The following is a 21,280-nucleotide window of genomic DNA, read 5'->3' on the forward strand; positions in this document are numbered from 1 at the left end:
ACGATGGTGATTGGCTTGATCGAAACTTCGACGGCGACTCGAGCGGGACAGGTCGAGTTGAAGTGGGTCGACTCGAGCGGATGTTGGTTCGTGTGTCGAGTGGGGACACAGATCGAATGGACACGGATGCTGGTGGTCGAGTGAGAGGAGGGTGACTCGAACGTGGTGCTTCGGTGGTGGTCGAGTGGCAACAGGTCTCGGACTGAGCAAAGGACTTTGGTGGAATCGCTGGTGAATAAATCGCAGGACTCCTCTGGTAAGCTTCGTAAACTCGAACAAGTTGGAGGAAGAAAGATGAGGGAGTAATCGATTTGTTTTGGTAGGTGAGAGGAAAAAGGGGAGAAAGTGTTTATTAAATAATGAGCGATGGAGATGGTAAAGGGGGAATGGAGTGTCGAGCATGAGCAACAAAGAGAGAGAGAGAGTGATGGGTGAGTGGTGGTGAGGTGACAAAAGGGTGATGTGTTTTGGGAGAGGGAGAAAGAGAGATGGGAGGTGAAGTGATGGGAGCTGAAAATTCACGTGGAGAGGAGAGATCGAATATCTACTCCTTTTCTCTTTTTTTTTTTTTTTTTTTTTTTTTTTTTTTTTTTTTTTTTTTTTTTTTTTTTNAAAAAACTTTCCCTCACACTCCTTTTCACTCTGCTTCTCCCACATGACCAACATTCCTTGTCTGACTCTTCTCCCACATGACCAACACTCCTTGTCTGACTCTTCTCCCACATGACCAACACTCCTTGGCCATTTACAGTAAATTCGCTGCCATCCTTGTTCAGAAGAGTGATGGCTCCAAATGGCAGAACATCTTTGACTGTAAAAGGTCTAGACCACCTAGATTTAAGCTTTCCAGGAAATAACTTGAGTCTGGAATTGAATAGCAAAACCTGATCCCCAGCCTTGAGCTCGTTGACAATAATCTTCTTGTCATGAAAATTCTTTGTCCTTTCCTTATAAATCTTGGAACTCTCATAGGCATCAAGTCTGATCTCTTCCAACTCATGTAGATCAAGAGTCCTCTTAGCCTGAGCTGTATCAATATCCAAGTTCAGCAACTTGATAGCCCAAAACGCCTTGTACTCAACCTCAACAAGGAGATGACATGCTTTACCATAGGTCAACTGAAATGGTGTTCGTCCTATTGGCGTCTTGAACGCTGTTCTGTACGCCCAGAGAGTCTCGTCCAACTTCACAGACCAGTCTTTCTTCGAAACTCCAACAATCCTTGACAGAATACCCTTGATTTGTTTGTTCGAAACTTCAACCTGCCCGCTGGTCTGAGGGTGATACGCAGTAGACACCTTGTGCTTCACACCATATTTCTTAACCATGCTTTCAAACACCTTGTTGACGAAGTGAGTTCCACCATCACTGATCACTGCTCTGGGTATCCCATACCTTGGAAAAATTATGCTTTTAAACAGTTTCAGAACAACCTTGTGATCATTGGTAGGACTGGCAATGGCTTCGACCCACTTAGAAACGTAATCGACTACCACCAGAATATAGACATTACCATTCGATGGAGGGTTGAAAGGTCCCATGAAATCTATACCCCAAACATCAAATTCTGAGGCATCTTGTTCCTCCTTGTGATGTTGCCCATCATCTGACGAGCATTACACTTGGTGATGAAACTGTGAGGGTCCTTGAACAAGTTTGGCCACCAGAGACCCGCTTGAAGAACTTTCTGAGCTGTCTTGAACATGGCAAAGTGACCTCCATAAGTGGAGCCATGACAGTGCTCAAGCACTCCTTGTACTTCCCCTTCTGCTATGCATCTTCTAAACAGACCGTCAGAACCCCTCTTGTACAGATAGGGTTCATCCCAGAAGTAGTGGTTGACCTCTCTAAAAAGCTTCTTCTTCCTGTAAGGATCCATATCATCAGGAACTTCTCCACAGACCTTGTAATTCACGACATCTGCATACCATGGTGCAGTCTCAGAAGTGACCGCCATGCATCTTATTATGAGGTTGTCAAGCTCTGTGTCATGCATCTGCTCACAAACCTGGGCGACCAGAAGTTGTTCCTCAGGCATTAAATCATCTATGGGAACAACATCTTCAATCCTCATTCTTGACAGGTGGTCCGCAACTCCATTTTCTATGCCTTTCTTGTCACCAATCTCCATGTCGAACTCCTGAAGTAGCAGAATCCATCTCAACAGTCTCGACTTGGTATCCTTCTTCGAATAGATGTGTCTCAGAGCAGCATGGTCGGTATACACTATGACCTTCGAACCCACAAGGTAACCCCTGAATTTTTCGAATGCAAACACAACTGCTAGGAGTTCCTTCTCTGTGGTTGCATATCTTCCTTGAGTTTCGTCCAAGGTGCGACTGGCGTGGTAGATTACATGAAGCATTTATTCAATTCGCTGCCCCAGAACTGCTCCAACTGCGAAGTCTGAAGCATCACACATGATCTCAAAAGGGTGATCCCAATTTGGAGGTTGTACTATGGGTGCTGAAACCAACGCCTCCTTGATCTTGCTGAAAGCTTCCAGACATGTTGCATCGAATTCGAACTCAACCTCCTTGCACAGCAACCTTGTTAATGGTCTTGCAATTTTTGAGAAGTCCTTGATGAATCTTCTGTAAAACCCAGCATGTCCCAGAAAACTTCTGATGTCCTTCACTGTCCTTGGCGGTTGAAGCTGAACCATGACCTCAATTTTTGCTTTGTCAACCTCAATTCCTCTTTCAGAAATCTTGTGTCCCAGAACGATCCCTTCTTCAACCATGAAGTGGCACTTCTCCCAGTTCAGCACCAGGTTCGTCTCCTCACATCGCGTCAATACCCTGCAACGATTCAACAAACAGGAGGAGAAAGTGGAACCGTATACAGAGAAATCATCCATAAACACTTCCACTGACTCCTCAATCAGATCCGAAAAAATTGATGTCATGCACCTTTGAAAGGTGGCAGGAGCATTGCACAAATCAAATGGCATGCGTCTGTAGGCAAAAGTGTCATAAGGACAAGTGAAAGTTGTCTTTTCCTGATCATTTGGGTGGATAGGGATTTGGAAGAATAATAGGGGTGACTAGCTAATCTTTCCAACATTTAATCAATGAAAGGTAGAGGAAAATGATCCTTCCTAGATACATCATTCAACTTCCTATAATCAATGCACATCCTATGTCCTGTGATGGTCCTAGTTGGGATTAAATAATTTCTTTCATTTTTGATCACAGTTATGCCTCCTTTTTTAGGTACACAGTGCAATGGAGATAGCCAAGTACTATCAGAGATAGGATAGATAACTCCAGCATCAAGCAATTTTAGGATTTTCTTCTTCACTACCTCTTTCAGATTAAGGTTCAATCTTCTTTGGGGTTCAATACTAGCATAAGATTCATTTTCAAGATTTATTCTATGCATGCAAAGGCTAAGCGAAATACCCTTGATATCATCTAATGAATACCCTATAGCCTTTCTATACTTCTTTAGCTCAGTCACTAGCAACCCCAATTCATCATCACTCAACCTAGCATTCACTATGACAGGATAAGTAGAATTGGTTCCCAAAAAAACGTACCTGAGTCCGGAAGGGAGAGTTTTGAGTTCTACCTTTGGAGCTTTCAGTTCCGACTAGTCGTCAGCATGGGAGTCTGGAATGATCACGGTCGAGTGGGAGGGGTGCGACTCCATCGAGCGGGATGTCGGTGTCTCGAGTCGGGTCTTGATGTTGGTCGAGTGGGAGATATCACGTTCTGAACTCTCTGTCTCAACTGCANATCAAATGGCATGCGTCTGTAGGCAAAAGTGTCATAAGGACAAGTGAAAGTTGTCTTTTCCTGATCATTTGGGTGGATAGGGATTTGGAAGAATAATAGGGGTGACTAGCTAATCTTTCCAACATTTAATCAATGAAAGGTAGAGGAAAATGATCCTTCCTAGATACATCATTCAACTTCCTATAATCAATGCACATCCTATGTCCTGTGATGGTCCTAGTTGGGATTAAATAATTTCTTTCATTTTTGATCACAGTTATGCCTCCTTTTTTAGGTACACAGTGCAATGGAGATAGCCAAGTACTATCAGAGATAGGATAGATAACTCCAGCATCAAGCAATTTTAGGATTTTCTTCTTCACTACCTCTTTCAGATTAAGGTTCAATCTTCTTTGGGGTTCAATACTAGCATAAGATTCATTTTCAAGATTTATTCTATGCATGCAAAGGCTAAGCGAAATACCCTTGATATCATCTAATGAATACCCTATAGCCTTTCTATACTTCTTTAGCTCAGTCACTAGCAACCCCAATTCATCATCACTCAACCTAGCATTCACTATGACAGGATAAGTAGAATTGGTTCCCAAAAAAACGTACCTGAGTCCGGAAGGGAGAGTTTTGAGTTCTACCTTTGGAGCTTTCAGTTCCGACTAGTCGTCAGCATGGGAGTCTGGAATGATCACGGTCGAGTGGGAGGGGTGCGACTCCATCGAGCGGGATGTCGGTGTCTCGAGTCGGGTCTTGATGTTGGTCGAGTGGGAGATATCACGTTCTGAACTCTCTGTCTCAACTGCACATACCTCCTCTGCGTCAAATAGCTGCTCGAATTCCTCTGGTCCATCCGTTTCTCTATGCAGGTTCTTATAACAAGTGGTCTCCTCATGCAGGAACCCTTCTTCTCCACTCTTGGTCAAAGAAGTCTTGAGATGATCCTCCTCAGCTAATTCCTCCAACAACTCATCAGCCAATTTATCCATCTCTTCAANATAATTTCTTTCATTTTTGATCACAGTTATGCCTCCTTTTTTAGGTACACAGTGCAATGGAGATAGCCAAGTACTATCAGAGATAGGATAGATAACTCCAGCATCAAGCAATTTTAGGATTTTCTTCTTCACTACCTCTTTCAGATTAAGGTTCAATCTTCTTTGGGGTTCAATACTAGCATAAGATTCATTTTCAAGATTTATTCTATGCATGCAAAGGCTAAGCGAAATACCCTTGATATCATCTAATGAATACCCTATAGCCTTTCTATACTTCTTTAGCTCAGTCACTAGCAACCCCAATTCATCATCACTCAACCTAGCATTCACTATGACAGGATAAGTAGAATTGGTTCCCAAAAAAACGTACCTGAGTCCGGAAGGGAGAGTTTTGAGTTCTACCTTTGGAGCTTTCAGTTCCGACTAGTCGTCAGCATGGGAGTCTGGAATGATCACGGTCGAGTGGGAGGGGTGCGACTCCATCGAGCGGGATGTCGGTGTCTCGAGTCGGGTCTTGATGTTGGTCGAGTGGGAGATATCACGTTCTGAACTCTCTGTCTCAACTGCACATACCTCCTCTGCGTCAAATAGCTGCTCGAATTCCTCTGGTCCATCCGTTTCTCTATGCAGGTTCTTATAACAAGTGGTCTCCTCATGCAGGAACCCTTCTTCTCCACTCTTGGTCAAAGAAGTCTTGAGATGATCCTCCTCAGCTAATTCCTCCAACAACTCATCAGCCAATTTATCCATCTCTTCAATGTAGAAGACTTTTCCTCCTATCGTTGGCTTCTTCAAGGTATCCTTGATGTCAAACTTCATAATGAAGTCGTCGCCCAGATTGAGATCAATCTTGCCATTTCTGACATCAATGATAGCTCCAGCAGTCACCAGGAACGGTCTTCCTAAGATCAGAGGATCTTTTGGTTCTTCATCCATCTGCAGAACCACAAAGTCGGTTGGCACTTCCACGTCTCTGATCCTGACGAGTAAGTCTCCTAAAATACCATTTGGAAGTCTCACTGATCTATCTGCAAGGATGAGAGAGATGTCACAACCCTTGAACCTTGTAAAACCCAACCTCGTAGCAACAGAGAGTGGAAATCAGATTAACTGAAGCGCCTAGATCACATAGACACCTATCAAAAGACATAGGTCCAAGGGAGCAAGATAGAGTGAATGATCCAGGATCTTTGAGCTTCTTGGGTACAATCTTCTTATGAAATATTGCACTGCATTGGAGACTCAGTACCACCATGCCTTGAACCTCTTTTGATCTCTCCATTACTAGGTCCTCGAGGAATTTCTGGTAGTGAGGAACAAGTGCGAATGCATCCAGCAATGGCATCCTCAATTCAATCTCCTTGACTTGTTTTTCGAACAAGGCTTTGTATTTCTCAGTAAGCTGCTTCTTGAACCTCACTGGGAATGGTAGAGGAGGCTTGTATGGTGGAGGGATGAATCTCACAGTAAGCTGCTTCTTGAACCTATTCCTTAACAGCTTCAGGTTCGGACTTCTTCACTGGTTCAACTGGGTCCTTGACTGCTTCGACTGGGTTCTCCATCTGAGCCTCATCCTGAACAAAATCCTCCCCATCTAATTCCTCACTGTCCTCAGTGNTTCAATACTAGCATAAGATTCATTTTCAAGATTTATTCTATGCATGCAAAGGCTAAGCGAAATACCCTTGATATCATCTAATGAATACCCTATAGCCTTTCTATACTTCTTTAGCTCAGTCACTAGCAACCCCAATTCATCATCACTCAACCTAGCATTCACTATGACAGGATAAGTAGAATTGGTTCCCAAAAAAACGTACCTGAGTCCGGAAGGGAGAGTTTTGAGTTCTACCTTTGGAGCTTTCAGTTCCGACTAGTCGTCAGCATGGGAGTCTGGAATGATCACGGTCGAGTGGGAGGGGTGCGACTCCATCGAGCGGGATGTCGGTGTCTCGAGTCGGGTCTTGATGTTGGTCGAGTGGGAGATATCACGTTCTGAACTCTCTGTCTCAACTGCACATACCTCCTCTGCGTCAAATAGCTGCTCGAATTCCTCTGGTCCATCCGTTTCTCTATGCAGGTTCTTATAACAAGTGGTCTCCTCATGCAGGAACCCTTCTTCTCCACTCTTGGTCAAAGAAGTCTTGAGATGATCCTCCTCAGCTAATTCCTCCAACAACTCATCAGCCAATTTATCCATCTCTTCAATGTAGAAGACTTTTCCTCCTATCGTTGGCTTCTTCAAGGTATCCTTGATGTCAAACTTCATAATGAAGTCGTCGCCCAGATTGAGATCAATCTTGCCATTTCTGACATCAATGATAGCTCCAGCAGTCACCAGGAACGGTCTTCCTAAGATCAGAGGATCTTTTGGTTCTTCATCCATCTGCAGAACCACAAAGTCGGTTGGCACTTCCACGTCTCTGATCCTGACGAGTAAGTCTCCTAAAATACCATTTGGAAGTCTCACTGATCTATCTGCAAGGATGAGAGAGATGTCACAACCCTTGAACCTTGTAAAACCCAACCTCGTAGCAACAGAGAGTGGAAATCAGATTAACTGAAGCGCCTAGATCACATAGACACCTATCAAAAGACATAGGTCCAAGGGAGCAAGATAGAGTGAATGATCCAGGATCTTTGAGCTTCTTGGGTACAATCTTCTTATGAAATATTGCACTGCATTGGAGACTCAGTACCACCATGCCTTGAACCTCTTTTGATCTCTCCATTACTAGGTCCTCGAGGAATTTCTGGTAGTGAGGAACAAGTGCGAATGCATCCAGCAATGGCATCCTCAATTCAATCTCCTTGACTTGTTTTTCGAACAAGGCTTTGTATTTCTCAGTAAGCTGCTTCTTGAACCTCACTGGGAATGGTAGAGGAGGCTTGTATGGTGGAGGGATGAATCTCACAGTAAGCTGCTTCTTGAACCTATTCCTTAACAGCTTCAGGTTCGGACTTCTTCACTGGTTCAACTGGGTCCTTGACTGCTTCGACTGGGTTCTCCATCTGAGCCTCATCCTGAACAAAATCCTCCCCATCTAATTCCTCACTGTCCTCAGTGTAGTCTGGTACTCCTTGCCTGGGAGGCAATGTTTTCCCACTTCGCAGCGTGATTGCGTTTGCAAACTCCTTGGGGTTCTGAACAGCCTTCCTTGGGAATTGGCCAGGCTTTGGTGAAGAAGTAGAAGCAGATTGGCCTTCCATATACCTTATCTTCGAACTCTGGGCTTCAAATTTGACGTTCAGATCATTGTAGGAGCATTCCATCCTCTGACTAAGGTCAGCAAACTTCTTAGCAGTATCCATAGAACCGCTAGCTTGACCCTGAAGAAGTTGTTGCATCATTTGCTTCATTTCTTAATTTGGAGTTGTAGTAGGCTGAACTTGTTGAGGGCGGAATCCTGACGGTGGTCCTGAGGGAGTCTGATAACCCTGCTGGAACTGTTGTTTAGGAACGAATCCCGGATTGTAAGGCACAAAAGGTTTTTGTTGACCTTGCTGTTATTGTTGAGGCGGGTACACCTGATCTTGTGGATTAGCAACATTGCTACTTCGGTAAGACAAATTGGGGTTCGTCTTGTCGGGGTTGTAACCTTTGTTGTATCCACCCTGATTCTGAACATAGTTGATCTCCTCAGTCTGCTCGCCCTCCCCATCTTGAACTTGGAAAGGGTCATCCTCATATATGAAATGGACGCTCCTCTGTTGGCTTAGCAAGATACGGTCAAGCTTCTCATTGACATTTTTGAGGTCTTTCTTGTACTTCTCTTCAGACCCAGCGTCGCCGCGAACTATGCGGTCATAGTCCTCATTGTAATTACCGTCAGATTCTCCACCAGTTTCCATCCTTCCTCAACATCTTTGTTCAAGAAATTACCGTTAGAAGCAATGTCAAGCAGCATACGTATCTTTGGTAGTACACCACAGTGAAGAGTGCTCAGCAGTGACTCGTTGCTAAAACCATGGTGTGGACACTGGCTGTGGTAACCCTTCAAACGCTCCCAGGCTTCACAGAATGATTATGAGTTCTTCTGAGTGAAGCTAGAAATCTCATTCCTTAGACGTGTTGTTCTGGAATTGGAGAAGAACTTGGCCAAGAATGCTTTCTTGCAACCATCTCAGGTGGGGATTGATCCCTTGGGAAATTTTTTCTCCCATTGATAGGCTTTGTCTCCTAGGGAGAACGGGAAGAGGCGCAACTTGAAACTGTCCTCACTCACGCCGTTGATCTGGGTGAGACTACACAGACGATCGAACTCGTCCAAATGGTCCAGTGGATCCTCCATAGGCAACCCATGAAACTTGTTCCCCTGGATCATGGAGATCAGACTGCCATTGATTTCGAAGTTGTTGTTCTGCACGGCAGGAGGGAGGATACCAACATGCTGAGTATGAGTATTTGGGGCATCCCCAACACTAATGTTTCGCGGTCTCGGATTTGGTTCATTTTGTTGTTCATTATTGACTGGTGCGGGATGATCAGTGAGTTGACGAGCTTGTCGTGGTCGTTGTAACCGATTGATGTCATCGATAACAGGAAGGAGATTCTGATGCCCTCTTGATCTGGTGTGCATTCAAGGTTGCAATCAACAGGTTCCTGAGATGCAAAACAAACAAGTAGACAACCAAAACAAGTCAGTACTCAGAATGATACGTGTAACAGAACTTAATCTTGCAAGACTTGAAATCTTAAATGTAGCAAAACGAATCCCAAATGGCAACGGCGCCAAATTGATACTAGATTTTTTGTGTGTCCTAGCAGGTTCAATTAACCTTATGTAGTTGTAGTACTTAAGGTGTCAATCCAAATGGGATGTTGCTACCACTCAAGATGCAATCAGGATTTCACAAGTCAAGCCAATTCAAAGAGAGTGTTTTTATCTAACAATCCTAGAATGATGAAAATGCAAAACGGAAATGAACTACAGAACTGGAATCGAAAATGTATGGCAAGAAGTATACAAAAGTAAAAAACGAAAACGATTCTAAGCATGAAGAAACGAAATAGTCTCAGGAATGTAATATCAATCAAAAAGATAAAAGTCCTATGGATGGGAGTAATTTATGTCGGTGGAGTATCCTAGTCTACAGAGTGTTTAACATACGACAAGCAAACTATCCCTAAACAATGAACATCTCAACTTAGCTAATCCAATCTCTTGGCAAAAGCTACTCAGACTCAACCACTTCCATACCTAGCTCTCGCTAGAGAAACATGGTCGAGCAGGCATGACAAACAAGTTCATTCACGTCAACAAACATCCTAGACAACTAATCTCTTAGGCTAGAAACGTAAGTCTCTGGCACTAGTTGGTCAGACATTTCATCAAAAACCTTTTGAGTGTGGAAATGTCTCGAACCTAGTTCCAATTGATCAGAGAGAAACTAGTAATTCTAACACTAGTCCAGAAGGGAATCATACAAATCAAAGCTTAAACACCCTACATCCTAAGATCCTCCACCTAGTCTATCCCATCCCCAAGAACCTTAACACTACTCAGATCCGAAAATCATCACCAAAGATACAAATTCAGAAAACATTGAACAAAGCATAGTAGATAGATAGAAATGAGAAGAACAACTTTGTAGAAGAAATCAAGTGCAAAAACTGAATAAACTCGGAGATGTCAAATTACAAGTCTCAGAGCGTTTTTTGGTGGCTAGGTCAAACCTTAGAAAAGAAAACGAGATAAAAGATAAGATGTCTCTGCAAAGACTTAATAAAATGAATATATAGTAAAAACATGTGAATCCCTAAAACTTAAAACGACAAGATAGAGCGCCGGTTCGGGAATCTCCTGAAGCATGTGAAACCAAACGTCTTTCTTCATAACATATGCGGTCGAGTCGCGTGTCGTATCTCCCTGGGGTGCGGTCGAGTGGAACGGATCGAGTCGAGGTTATACGACTCGAGGTGGGTCGAGTGGAGGTGATACGACTCGAGCTGGGTCGAGTGGAGGTGATGCGACTCGAGTTGGGTGTATATGTCTCCAAAAAAACGGTGATAACTCTTGATTCACGCCTTCGATTGACTTGAAATAAATGGTATTGGAAAGATGACTCAATCCCCTACAACTTTGATGAAGACGTCAAAATCTAAATCCCACTCGAGTGGAACGGTTCGAACAGGGTGGCTCGAACGACAGGTTGGAGAGTGGCTCGAACGACAGGTTGGAGAGTGGCTCGAACGATAGGTTGGAGAGTGGCTCGAACGATAGGTTGGAGAGTGGTTCGAATGATGCATTCCCGACGTCTCCTAGATACCTGAAATGCTCCAAAATGCACAATGTATGAAAGGATGATGCAAGAACTACCTTGACATGCAAAGTGTATAGAAAGGACTAGAAAATGATTCAAAACAATGAGTTATCTTACCTAAATGCATGATAAATATATGCTAGGAAGACAAAAAATATAGACATATTAATAACTCTCTAATTTACATGTGTTAGACACCCTTTTTATCCATATTTTGCATTATATATACCCTAACCTTAGCATTTTTAGGTCCTTAACTTTAAGAATTTGCATTTAGGCCATTTTGGGTGCTGCATTGTTGCATTTGTGTATTTTGGATGAAAACATGTGCTTTAGAGCCCAAAATAGGGAAGAATGAGGTAAAATCCGAGTATGTACCCGAAAGAGTGATCGTGCAAGAAGAACAGTCTGACCGAGGAACTACCCGACTTGAACCCAAAAGACTATGTTACTGCCCAGGCCATCTTTCTTGAAGATGTTGATGACTACGTCACTAAGGACAGAGATGTTCAAGATGGGGAGGTTATGGACCACAGTGGGATGTATGAGCACCAATACTACTTATCCGAGTATTAACCCGATCCCTCACTCAAGGAGACTGATCGAGTTGATGATCGAGCACTTGTTCAAGATTCGCTAACCGACGTACCACTCGAGGCTGAACCCGATGACATACCTGATGATGGTGATCGGACGATCCATCGGGTAGACGTTCAGATGACGGATCAATCACAAGTTCCTGAAGCTGAAGAAGGGCAATTGGAGGAAAGATTCAGAGCAGCTCTTGATATCCAATTAGAGGCGCTTGCAGAGCGTATGTCCAAACCAAAAGCCCCACCTCCTAAACTCTTGCCTCCACACGCTCTTCGAGAGGAAATCGTCAAAGAAACAGCTCAGCTGGAGATTGAAGTGAAGGAAGCTGTTAAAGAAATTGGGAATGCGATCCTGAGGAGTGGAGTGTGTTTAGACTCTGAACTGAGGATCAATGAGAAATTGGAGGATCCTGGCTCTTTCACTTTGCCATGTTCAATAGGCCTCCTTACATGTTCTGTTTTGTTTAAACTCATCAAATTATCTTACCTCATATGTTGTCAACCAAATGAATGCAGCCGGGTATAGCAGCACCAGGAGTGAGCATATTGGCGGCTACAACCACCAATACCACTTTCAACGACCGAGAATTCATTTTCTTGTCAGGGACATCAATGGCGACTCCTACCATTGGTCTCCTGCTGCCATAAGATCAGCCATTGTTACTACAGGTTCTTGTCTTTTTCCATACACTGCCATATCATCAGCCATTGTACATATGACAAAAGAGAAACATACACTGATCTTGGTATCATCTTTACTCTGCATCTTGGAGAACAGATCCATTTGGAGAGCAGATATTCACAGAAGGGTCAACTCGGAAGCTAGCTGATCCCTTCAACTATTGTTAGGGAAAAGGATATTTTCCATGTCTTATTATGTATATCTTAAGTCAATAATATTCTATACTTGTTCATCAAGCCTATTGTAACTATATATACTCTTTACCTATCAATAAGAAACACAACACTTTCTCTGAGTTTTACATGGTATCAGAGCCAGGAAACAAAACCCTAAATTCCTAAAAAAAGATGTTCTCCGCCGTTTCTTGTGTTTCTTTTTTTCAAGAACACAGGTTTTTCTAAATCTATTTTTCTATCAAATCTCTTCCTAACTACACAATGTCTACAACTTCTGCTCTTTCTACTACTACTGCTAAGGAATTGATTACGTCTTCTCCTTACCATATATCCTCCAATGATCAGCCGCATCAAGTTCTTACTCCGTTTCTCCTCACTGGTGAAAATTATGAGAAGTGGGCTAAGATTGCATGTAACCATCTCGCAGCCAAGCATAAACTTGGTCTTGTCTATGGCACCCTTCTCAAACCTTCTACTGATTCTCCGGATTACCAACGATGGATTCAATTCAACTTGATGTTATGTGGCTGGCTCTATGCAAGCTTAGATCCTCAAGTACAAAAATTAATCTCCTTCGTTGACAATGCAAAGGTCCTATGGGACAATTTGCGTGTTCGTTTCTCTATTGGTAATGCTTCTCGTGTTCACCAAATCAAGTTTTCTATTGCTCGATGCGCTCAAGATGGCCATTATTTCGGCCAACTCAAGGTGATGTGGGATGATCTTGATGACTCCGAGCCCTTTATTGATTGTTGTTGTAATTCTTCGTCTTTTCCTCAACGTCTCAAGCAGCAAGCACGTCGAGATCTTGAGCGTATTCATCAATTTCTCATGGGTCTTAATGCTTCTTGGTTTGGTACTATACATACCAATATTCTTAGTCTTCTGAACCGCGACACCGACATGATGCTTGATCATGTTTATTCTGAAGTTATTGCTGAAGAAAGACACTTTATTGTTGCTAAATCGAAAGAAGACTGTATTGATGCTGTTGGCTTTGCTGTGAAAGCTGGTGTCAATGCTATTGCATCCGCTACACGTCTTACTTAAGGACCATGTACTCACCGTGGTCGTACCAATCACTCATTCGATACATGTTTCGAACTTAATGGCTTGGCCGATTGGTGGATCAAGAAACATGGTGATACTAGAGGAGGATCACAATCAGATTATACTCGAGGTAGATGTCGTGGCTCTTACAGAGGACGCGGTCGTGGGAGTTCCTCTCCTACTTCCTATCTTGCAAACAATGCTTAAGTCGCCACTGAAGATGAACTGAAACGACCCGTCCCGTTTTTTTTAAATAAATAAATAATAATAATAATAATGATAAATAAACTACAACTAGTGGTCCCATATCCACTAGCCACCTAACCACAATCACAACCAACAGAGGAAAAACCAATACTAATATCAAATTAATATACAATAATAACCGAGTAATTATAACATAAACAATATCCAAAAAAACCAACCAACATGAATCATAGAACCAGCAACCTAGCAATGCTTCTAATGACCCTACTCTAGTAACCTAGCAATGCCAGATAACAACCAATCGAGTCCCTAGAACATCCTCCTCTTCATTGCCTTGATTCCACGATCACACTTTACCTTTACCTGTACCACAAACACAAATTGCAATGCATGAGTATTTTATAAACACTCAGTAAGGCAATCCTCCCATCTACTGGGCTATACACACAAGCAATAGAGACACCTCTAACCATCAACCAACAATCAACAATCAACAATAACAAACCAGGACTCTGCATCGACCGACACCAATTGGGGTTGCATCGACCGACGCAAGGTTCACTTGCATCGACCGACGCATGCTCGACATAGCAAAAAAACCCTAAAGTTTTACGCACCGTACTCGCACTTGCATCGACCGACTCACAAAGTGCACCGATAGATGCACATGCCGAGCACCGTTTTCCCCCAAAGCTTCTCGCCGGATCTTCGTTCCTACAACCAAAAAACTCGATCCCAAGCCACAAGAAAGCTTCCTAACGTCCCGAATAACATTCTAACAACCACACAACACATAAACAAGCAGATCAGAGAAATCTCCAGCTTAGATAAGCCATGGTCATGCACTTACCTTTGCCTAGACGATTCTGAACCACAAACAAGCAAGAAAACGCTCCTAGGAAGCTCCTACAACGATCTCAGCTACAGATCTCTACCGAAACCTTCTCAAATCACCCAAAATCCTCAAGAACACTCAAGAACACTTAGGAACACCTTTTCTCTCTTTTCTTTCTCTCAAAAGCGGATAAACACGACTAATGAGACAAAATCTCGTGTTAAGGGTTATCCCTAACCCAAAACACTGCGTTTAATTTATACTCGTCCACACCTGACCGGCCTTGCATCTTCGCGGATGTTACATGAACTCCCGGACTTACCTGGTGTCAGTAAATCAACATGGTCGTCAATTGTGAGTTTGTTAAAAACTGACAAAACATCCACTCCCGATAAGCTCTCCGGTAAGCATTCTTATGTTGAGTTTTTACTTGACTCTGAAGCGTCTCATCATATGACTGGTGATGATGATCTCCTTGTGAATGCGCATGACATTCCTTGCAGTATTGTTGTTCTCCCCAATGGGAAACACACTTTGCTACTAAAGAAGGGACATTGATTCTTGGAGATCACGTTACACTGAATCGTGTTCTCTACGTTCCTGATCTCTCTTGCACTCTCATCTCTCTCGCTAGACTTTGTCGTGAGCTGTCTTGCTACACTTTATTCACTGATACATTATGTGTTATACAGGACCGCACTTCCAAGTTGCTGATTGACGTAGGTGAAGAGAGAGATGGAGTTTATCACTTTCGTGGAGCGGTTTCAACATGCGTTAACAATGTCAAGAAATCCACAAGAACTCTTTGGCATGAGAGTTTGAGGCATCCATCTACGAAGATTTTCTCTAGTTTTTTTTATCTACTTTACCGGATTGCGCACACCATAGTAGCGATAATAATGATTTTTGCGAAGTTTGTATTCAAGCTAATCAAATGCGATTGGTTTTTCCTGAAAGTACTAATAAAGCGGCACATGATTTTCGTTGATCCACTGTGATATCTGGAGACCATACAAAATTGCTTCTACGTGTGGAGCACACTATTTTCTTACTATTGTAGATGACCATTCTCGGGCCGTGTGGACCTATCTTCTTCTTGCCCAAAGCGAAGTTGCTACTCATCTCAAACACTTTGTGGTTATGGCTCATCAACAATTTGGAAAAAAGATCAAAGTTATTCGTAGTGACAATGGGAGTGAGTTTCTTGGTCTCCGATATTTCTTCAAAGATCATTGCATCCTCCATCAAACTTCTTGCATTTATACCCCGCAACAAAGTGGGAGATTTGAGCGCAAACATCGCCACATTCTCAACATGGCACGTTCTTTCCTCTTTCAAGCTAACTTATCGATTCAGTTTTGGGGTGAGAGTGTACTCACTGCTGCGTATCTCATCAATCGCACTCCTACTCCACTTATGCAAGGCAAAAATCCGCATGAGCTTCTTCATTCCACTCCTCTGAATTTTGCACAGCTTCGGGTCTTTGGTTGCTTGTGTTTTGCCAAACGATTTTCCTCTCGCCGTGATAACTTTTAAGAAAGAGGCCAAAAATGTATATTTCTCGGTTATCCTCATAACCAAAAGGGTTGGCGAGTTTATGACATGGAGACCCATGATATCTTTGTTTCTCGCAATGTTATCTTCAACGAAGACGTCTTTCCATATTGTTCGCCTAGTGGCTCAGATCAACATGTCGCTTCTCCAGATATGCCAATGACGCTTATCTCTGCTAATGACTCAGTTGAAGAGACTCCACCTCCGACTCTCGAAAAAAGGGGGAGTCTTTCCAAGCCTTCCTCCTTACAGTCCTTAGTCTTGTCCCCCCCTATAATCCTACAGTTGTTGATTCTATTCCTACTACGGTTGTTGATTCTAATCTTACTACCGTTGTTGACTCTACTCCGGCTCATAGTAATGATCCAGCTGTTCTACTTCCTAAATTTTCTGCTCTCTCTGATGAGAGTTCTGATGACTTTGATGTTGGTAACGAACCGCTTGGTCGTGGTCATCGATAGAATCTGTCGTCTACTAGACTTAAACCTTATGTTACTTCCTCCGCACGTCGCGATGAAACCCTCATCTCTCTCAAGCCTACGTCTTCTCCAGCATATTCAGGTACATGTTTCTATCCTATAGCACATTATGTCTCCTGTGACAACTTTAGCTCTGCCCATCAAAAGTTTCTTGTAGCCGTGACTATGGTCGATGAACCTGTTACTTATAAGCAAGCTGTTCAAATACTGGAATGGCGTGATCCTATGCGTAAAGAGATCGACGCATTAGAACTTAATGAGACTTGGAAGCTTGAACGTCTACCACCTGGCGTCAAAGCTCTTGGCTCTAAATGGGTGTATCGGCTGGTACACTTGAACGGTATAAGGCGCAGTTAGTAGCTCTTGGTAATCACCAAAAAGAGGGGGTTGATTTTTCTGAAACATTTGCTCCAGTTGCTAAACTACAAACGGTTCGTACTTTACTTGGTTTTGTTTCGGTTAAAATTTGGGAACTCCATCAGTTGGATGTTCACTATGCATTCTTACATGGCGATATTGACGAGGATATCTTCATGAAACCACCTCCAGGTTTTCTTCCAGCTGATCTGTCTCTTGTCTGCAAACTTAAAAAGTCTATATATGGTCTTCGGCAGGCTCCTCTTTGCTGGTTTTCCAAGTTATCTACAGCTCTTCTTGACTATGGATTTATTTGTTCTCACAAGGACAACTCTCTATTTACCTATCGACGTGGTGCTGTTGTTCTTCACGTTCTTGTCTACGTGGGTGACGTAATCGTTTGTGGTGCTGACTCTACGGTTCTCAAATTGTTTAACGCCTATTTATGTCACTGTTTGAAGATAAGGATCTTGGCATGTTGAAATATTTTCTCGGCATTGAGGTTGCCCGTGGACATGATGGCATTTTTCTTTCGCAACGGAAATACTATCTTTGATATTATTGATGAGTGTGGTTTTTCGGGCTCTTGTCTGGTTGATACTCCTTTGGAGAAAAAATCATAAGTTGTTAACTTCCAACAATGAACCGTACCAGACCCGGCACAATATCGTCGACTAGTTGGGCGTCTTGTTTACCTTACTAATACGCGTCTTAAGCTAAGTTACGCTGTGAACATTCTTGCACAGTTCATGCAGACACCTCTTATGGATCATTGGGATGCTGCTCAGCGTTTGGTTCGTTACTTAAAGTCTTCACCCGACCAAGGAGTCGTGCTTTCTTCCACAGCTCCTCTTCAAGTGAATGCATATTGTGATTCTGATTTTAATACATGTCCTGCGTCTAGGCGGTCTCTTATTGGTTATATAGTTATGCTTGACGATTCACCACTTAATTGCAAGACAAAGAAGCAAAGTCGTGTGTCTCTTTCCTCGGCCAAAGCAGAATACCGCGCCATGGCTATGACTTGTACGGAGCTCTTGTGGCTAAAGAAAATTTTGCAGTTTCTTGGCGTGGAACATACTTAGCCCATGTGTTTGTTCAGTGATAGTCAAGCAGCTCTTCAGATCGCAGCAAATTTCGTATTTTATGAACGAACAAAGCATATTGAAAGTGATTGTCATTTTATTCGTGATGAGATCACTTCCGGTACCATTACTACTGCTCACATTTCTACTGATGAACAGTCGGCTGACATCTTCACTAAAGCTCTCGGGTGTGATCAATTCAAGTATTTACGGTCCAAGTTGGGCGTTCCTAACTTACACGCTCCACCTTGAGGGGGAGTGTTAGGGAAAAGGATATTTTCCATGTCTTATTCTGTATACATTAAGTCAGTATTCTATACTTGTTCATCAAGCCTATTGTAACTATATATACTCTTTACCTATCAATAAGAAACACAACATTTTCTCTGAGATTTACAAGTATGGTGGAGGTCTTGTGAATCCTGAGAAAGCTGCAAATCCAGGTCTTGTTTATGAATTGGGATTTGAAGACTATGTTCTCTACATGTGCTCTGTTGGTTACAACGAGACATCAATCTCCCAGCTTGTCGGTAAAGGAACAATCTGTTCAAATCCTAAACCATCTGTCCTTGATTTTAACTTACCTTCCATCACAATCCCAAACCTAAAAGACGTAGTGACTCTCACCAGAACCCTCACTAAGGTTGGACCACTAAACTCGGTCTATAAAGTAACGGGTTGAGCCACCCTTAGGCGTCCAAGTTACTGTGACCCCGGAGACGCTAGTGTTCAACTCTACAACCAAACGGCTTCTTTTAAAGTAAGAGTCTCGACAACACACAAAATCAACACAGGTTACTACTTTGGAGTGACTCTCTGCATAAATGTAACCATTCCTTTGTCTGTCCGAACGCAAATTCTGCCTTACTACTACGATGAGAATTAAACAAACAAAACTGAAATAAAAATTAAAACTAAAATAAAACTTGATTTTCAAGTGAAAAGTTAATAACTATTTTCTATTCGTTAATATTAATATTATAAGTTTTAACTAGGCTTGAAGTAACTATAAGCAAGGAGACTACTTCGGTATTCTTAATTTAATCAGTTCCGAACTCCGTATATTTATTATTCAGAGTTGACATTTAATTCTGAATCTGAATCTGAATGAGTTAATATTTAATCTGACATGTTTAATGATATGATAATGAGAAACAACAAGGAAGATCAAGTGGAAGTAGAGCTTGTTTATGAAGATACTATACTTATATCTGTTGGACCAATGACAAGGGTAAGGACCAAACAGGTTGCTGGAGCTGTTCAGTTGATATTTAAAGATATTTGAAGCAGAGAGAACATGAGAAATTTTATTGGGAATGATATCTATCAAGTCCAGTCCACTTTGAGCCTAATACAGGCCCGAAAAATCCCAAAATAATCATTTTATTTTGTGGTCAAAGAAGAATGACGAAAATTGAGTTCAAGTCACCTTGGGAAGGGAAACATGCACCAAGAGTTGGGTCTTCATTAAACTTACTATCTTTATTGTCTTTTTATTTTCAAGAAATAATTGGCTTTCTTACCAAGTTTTTTATCACTATATAATCACATGTAATCTCATTTGAGATCAACAAAATGAATCAAGAAATCTTTTATGTTTTATTTGAGAGTGGTAAACTTTTTTGTTCCTTTGTAATTTGTTCTTTCTCCTTGGTGGGTTACATCAAAGAGTTCTCCTTGGTGGGTTACATCAAAGATTTTTGGTATATCAAGTGATTCTGCCGCACTTGATGTTGCCATTCATTAGATGAGCATTAAAGAGTCGTTACAAGAGAGCCTAGGGAACAAGGATTTTCGGGATTCAGCTCACGCCTTGTAATCTGTCTCCGCGAAGCTTCTATCTAAAGTTCCACTGCCTTGCTTTGTTTGGTTTGTTTTAAGAGAGTTTGAGGCATAAGGATGTTCGAGTTCATCTCACACCTTATCATCCAACTTCGCGAGCTTTCAAAGTTCTAGGATTATCAGTCTACCAACCTTAGAGCGTCGATTCCTTGGGAGAATCACATCATTTAAAGTAACCTATCAAAGAAAACTATTATAGTATTCTTGATTTGAATAGTTTTAATTTTCAATAGAGAATTGTTTACTATTTTAACTTTCATGTATTCCTTTGAAGTAGTATAAAGTTTGGTACATTCAAGAGGTTTTAAAGATTTGTTCACTGATCCTATTGATCACCACATGTCATTTCTTTGTGCTTTCTTCTTACTCGCACATTTCGATAGTCACTCCCCGGCCCATGGGCCCACCCATATTCAACAGTCGATTTGCTACGTCCATAAGGTTTTAAAGACTTGTTTTCCGATCCTACAGAACACCACTTGATTTTACTCTGTGCTTTGTCCTTACTCGCACAGTTCTGACAATCACTTCTCCGAAAGTCATCCATCCTGAAACTACTCCAACATAAGCAAGTTTAACTGTAGAGTTCTCTCATGACCTTTATCCAAAAATATAATTGCAGTTTGGTGACATAAGTGACCAAATAAATTAGTTTAAATAATGAAATTACATGAATTATATGAAATTATTTTAATTCTAAGAAATAATGAAATTATATGAATTTTCATTTCATTGTGATAATGTTCGTATAATTTAATACAATGTAGGTTAGACATGTAGTAGAATTATTACGCATGATATTACATTATATGAAACAAATATATTTAAGATATTGTTAGTTGTTCAAATAAGTGAGATAATAATTTATTTGCTAGTTGTGCTTTATTAATTTTCAATTGTTATAATATTAAGTAAAATCAAATTTGTTATAATTTACATATCATTTTTATAAGAAAATGCATAGAATGATTCATATTTTACAAATTTGTTTAGAAAAACCAATGTGAGTGGTGTCCGAGAGATGGTTCAAGAAGTAAATCATGTCATTACGGAACGAATGAATAGGGAGTTTACGAAAGAGATCACGGAGTCAGAGATTCGAAAAGCATTATTGTCTATGCACCCAGAAAAAAACACCATGGCTCGATGGGGTGACGACTATGTTTTATCAGAGATTTTGGTCCTCTTTAAAAGCAGATCTGGTAGTTTTGGTAAAAAAAAAAAAAAAATTCGCTCTGGTAAGTTCGATAATAGATTAAATGAGACAGATATTTGTCTAATTTAGAAAGTGGATAAACCTCAACGAATGGCAGGGTTTAGGCCGATTAGGCTTTGTAATTATCTCAAAGATTATTTGCTTCCGACTAAAGAAAATTTTGCCATCCCTTATTTCGGAAACCTAGTCAGCTTTTGTTTTAGGACGGTTA

The sequence above is a fragment of the Camelina sativa genome, chromosome 8, assembly GCF_000633955.1.
Source record: "Camelina sativa cultivar DH55 chromosome 8, Cs, whole genome shotgun sequence".
Lineage (NCBI taxonomy): Eukaryota > Viridiplantae > Streptophyta > Magnoliopsida > Brassicales > Brassicaceae > Camelina > Camelina sativa.